This window comes from Ceratotherium simum, chromosome 7 (assembly GCF_057802395.1).
Source record: "Ceratotherium simum simum isolate JZ-2026a chromosome 7, ASM5780239v1, whole genome shotgun sequence".
NCBI classification, from domain to species: domain Eukaryota; kingdom Metazoa; phylum Chordata; class Mammalia; order Perissodactyla; family Rhinocerotidae; genus Ceratotherium; species Ceratotherium simum.
The window spans coordinates 81,535,977-81,540,891 of NC_141906.1; positions in this window are offsets into that span (position 1 = coordinate 81,535,977).

Here is a 4,915-nt window from a genome sequence, read left to right on the forward strand (position 1 = left end):
ATCCAAAATAAGGTAGAATTATAATGTTCCTTTAGATTAATATCTGTAACTTGACCTGTTAACAGTGAGATTGTGTCCGCTCTCTCCCTTCTGTCGAGGGTGATGCAGTGTAGGGTACGCTTAGTAGTAGGGGGTGATGTCATCTACTCATAGTAAGGGGAAATGTGGCAGGATCACGAGCCTGAGGAGAGTGGACATTGAATTATTATACGAATGAATTATTATAAAATAATTTGGTAGAGAAGTGGCGATAGAACTGACTAGGGCAGCCTGCTTGGGTTGCTGGTCAGAGTTTCCCTCGGAGACCATAACTTTACGGTGGCACCTATACGCTCAGTGGTGTGATCTCCCCCAGTGCTGTGGCGCCTGGTTGTTACCATAATGATAGTGAGCATGAGGTGGAGAGTTGAATAGGTCCGGCGTGGGGCTCTGCTTGTTGAGCACCACGGAAAGTCAATGGGGCAAGGAAGTTGGGAATATTGGCAAGATTGAGATTGAGGTGCTGGAACATGGAGTCTGAGCAGCACAGGGAAAGAGGAAGTAGGGACAGAGAAGAAATAAAGACAGGGGAATGTGTGGATATAAGGGTGGCCAAAGACCTGGGGGTCCCTAGAATAAGTGTAGTGGGAACTGGTGAGAGATCTGGAAGGGTAGGAAGTTGTGGTCAGGGAGCAGGATATTTAAATTTAAGACTTCAGAGGTGGAGAAGTTCTGAGTAATAAGCAAGTCCAGAATGTGGCCGTGGGAGGGCCCGCCTTGAACCTTGTCATCACTGGGACCCCTTCTTGGATCCAATGTTCACATGGATTTTCTCTCTCTTTTTAGCCTCTGATGTACCTCCCCTCTCAGCTACCCTTTTCCCACTTTCTGGTCCAGCAAGAGGAACTCACAGCATCTTTTCTCACTTCCGGAGAAATTTATTCCACATGTGTCTGATTCATTTGCATTTACAGAAACTTGAAATCTCCAGTGTCCAAAACTCTTTCAACTATTTTTTTCTCCCCTTTCTTAGAAACAGGAAGTTGTATTTGGCTGAGGACAAACTCTTCCAGTGCTCCTGGGACACAAGATGTTTGGAATGAGGAACGGTGAGGTGTGGGGAAGGCTTCTTTACTCTCTCCTTTCCTGGGGCAATTGCATGTCTGCCAGGGGTAGGCTGGGCAGGTCATGGGGTTGGAAGACTAGCCAGAACTTTCCTGTGTCTCATCGTTGAGCCCAAGGCCTGAGGGAAAGTATGTTCTAAAAGAAACAGGTGGCCGTGAAAGCTCCTATATTTCTCTCTCCCTGCACTAGCATTACAGTTCAGAATGTACTTGTACATTGGGTCTCGTCTTTCTCTTCCCAATACTTGAGCAGTGTCTATGAGGGGCCCCCTCATCTAGTTTTTGGGGGATGTGGGTTGGCTGGCACTCAATTTTAAGCAAGGGAGGCCAACTACTTCCCAAGTGGAATATCAGAGACGCTCCCTGTCTGAAGAAGAATGAACCAAGCTGTAAAGGGGCACCCCTATTTCGATAAGACTGGTGGGTTGTTGGGAAGTGTTAACTAAAGCAGTCCAGTGCCGGGGAAGGGCTGACGTGGTGCAGTGAGGCAGAGAAAGCATGAGGGGGTCACAAACCCCCTCTGCTCACTCAGTGCTCTGACTTTTAGTTCCCCTCAGTGTGTTATTTTGTATTGTTTAGAATTTTTTCATATGTAAGGTCGATATGACCACCATATGTCACTTTAGTAATTACCTAGATTGAACCAGCAAAAATGTCAGCTTAAGTTGGTGACTTCTTTCCCTTTCACATTCCACGTGCAGCTTTCTTGAAGCTGCCAGCTCAGCCAGAGGACTGCAGGGAAGCGTGCCGTGCCAGAACAGAGCTTTCTCATAAAGACATGCTGTCCTTCAGCCAAGGGCCACCAAAGGCGAGCAAACACTTGTTTATATTTCTCAAGGGCAGGAGTGCTGCTGCGTCACTCCCTTCCTCTGCTTTCCGTCCTAGCTCCCACGGGCAGCGCCTGCTCTGGGCCTCTGGTGATTGTCTGACCCATGGTGGAATTAGGGGTGGGGAGTGCGGGTGGGGATATAGTTCTCTTCACTTAGAGAAGTCCCTTCCAGTCTCCATAGAGCAGAGCGGGGCCGGAGGAGGACAGGCGTCAGGGACAGGAATTTCACCTTGCCTACAATGCTGCCTTCACTGTCTTCATCGTGCTCACGCTGTCTCAGGTTTTATTCTGGCTATGTAATCAGTAATTTAGCTTCTGCTCCCTGAGGAGGCAAAAGGAGGTGATGAAGCTGTGGCAGCAGAAATCTGAAGTCCAAGGATAATACTACATCTGATTCTTTTTGGTAAATTCCACATTTCTGTTCGCTCTATAGACAAACCATTTCTAATTCCCAAACAGCAAAGGGGACACTGCTGCTTCCTGGAGGGGCTTGGTGATCTGAGGCAGAGCTCGTGGAAAAGAGGTCGCTGTGGGCTCACGAGCAGCTCTTCCTATGACCAAGGGAGATTCAGACACTGGCAGTCTCGGGCCGTGTGTGACAGCCTGGCACATGGCAGCCAGCAACACTGCCTTACCACATTACAGACTCAGGAATGCAGTGGCGACAAAGCCTCTCTTTTTATTTGCCCTGGCCCACAAGTCGAAAATATCAAGACAAAGCAAAGGCCAACATACTCTTAAGAACTTTCCTATTGTTCTTATCATTTTTGGGGGGTGGGGCGGCTTGGAAATAATGATGAGGGCTCCAGAGGAAAGCGAGAACTACATGTTTGGATGCTAGGAAGGAGGAACAGTCCTCATTAAGAGGGCTCACTGGTTAAAAAGCCCAAACATGAAGGTTCTAGAACATAGTGGACATCATCAGAGAACAAGATGTGGATCTAGTGGGAAGAGGGTGCCATCACCCCTGGAAAATGTTCCTGGGAGAGAGGGGTGGTTTGCTAAAGTGGGTTGGGGAACAGCAATGTTGCATACTTTTGTAAATTCACAGAACCCTCTGGTCAGCTACAGAGGAATAAAGGGCAGAGAATAAACCCAGACAAGGATTCACTTCTCTTGAGGATGAAAAGTTGGAAGTGAACTTTGATGCTAATATACCACCTTTGAAATATTTCTGGCAGGTGGTTGGAGGATGCAGATGAATGACCAGGTTACCTGCCGAGTTGGGGCCTTAGGGACTTCCATTAGGAGGCACCAGTACCAGTTTCCAGTAGGAGCACTAGCTGGAAAATGCAAACTCTCAGCAGGGGAAATGCAGTCTTCCCTTCTCTGGGCTAAAAGGGTGGTCGTGGTTGGTCGAGGGAAATAATGGTGTGGTCTCTCTCTGCAGATCTGTTTTCTGAGTCCCTGAGCTGCAGCTGTTGAATTTCCAGACACAAACAAGTCTGTATTCTGCGAGCCTTGCCGAGCCCACACAGCAAGGAAGAGCCAAGATGGATTCCATTCTGCTTTGCACATCAGCAGCTCTGCTGCCAGCTGAACTCCAGGGCAAGAGCTGTGCCTGGTAATGATGCAGGCAGTAGGGATGGCACAGCTGGACTGGCGTGGGCAGTTAGTGGGGGACACACTTGGCCTTGATTAATTTGAGGAGAATGAGAAACAGAAGGAGATGAAGAGTTGCAGAAACATACATCAGCCTCAACAAAACTGGTGCACAGCAAGGAAAAATCTGGTTTTACTAGTCGTCATCCACATGCCTGCGTGTGTGCTTGTTTATGCTTAGGTAAGCCTGGCCTCCCACTCACTAAAGAGTCGGCAGACAGGAAAAGTGGTCAGCTCGATGTCAAAGGCTGCCGTGCGGAAGTGCGCACCATGCTAAGGCGACCAGCTGAGGTCACGGTAGGGCTGAGATCCCATTTGCCTTGCCTTGTGCTCCGAGGGCCTGAGTCCTCCCAGGGGACACCTTTTCCTCATTCAAACAAGGGCTCCACGGAGCATCTTCTCTGCCCATGTCACATTTGAGAGAAAGCTAAAGGGAAGGACAAAGTGGTCAAAGGTGACAAAAAAGGGAAGACGCAAATTCAGATATATTCCTTCTTTTCACAAGAATGTCATTTCTTGATGTTGTCTGTTTCATCTCACCCATTAATGACCAAGGATTAAGTTCCCTCTACACCAGACCATATGGAAGACTGAGCCAGAGACTTCCTAGCCAGGAAGAGATGAGGAGACATGGAGCGGAAGACTGGGTCGTGGATGCTCTCAGGTAGGTTTGAGGTTGCTGGTGGGGAATGTCATTCTGTGAAAAAGGGTGGATTGGGACAGCTGCAAGTTTGTTGGGCCAAAAGAGTCGTGAGAGGGAATGACATTTGGGGTGGAGAGAAGGAGCCGAAGTCATTGGGATGAGATTACTTAGATACAGGTTCAGCATTCCTCAGATCCTAAGAGAACCTTGTGTCTCCGGCTGGTCAGTGTGTAAAAGTGAGGGTGGGGACGTATACAGAGTGGAAGGGGAAAGCCTTTCTCAAGAATAATGAGCCCAGAGACATCGCATAACCATTGTTACCTCTGAGTTGGAAGTTTCCCCTAGAGCAGTGGTTCTCAAAGGGTGGTCCCCAAACCAGCAACCTCGACATCACTGGGGACGCATTAGAAATGCAAATTCTCAGGCCCCCTACAACCCCCTGAATCAGAAACTCTTGGGGTGGAGCCCAGCAATCTGTGTTTTAAGAAGCCCTCTAGATGACCCTAATGCCCAGTGAAGTTTGAGAACCATTGGTCTAGATTATGCAAACGAAGAGTTGCGTGAATGAGCTGAACTCTGGCAGGCGTATGAGAACTCAAGAGGAAGGCCTGAAGAGACTCGGGCACAATGCCAGCTTCCCTGTGCGTGTTCCAGGTGAGCTGACCTGGTTTTGGCCTCTGTTCTTGGGCTCTGCGTCCCCTGCCCTTTCCAAAGAAATACTGAACCAGATCAGACCAC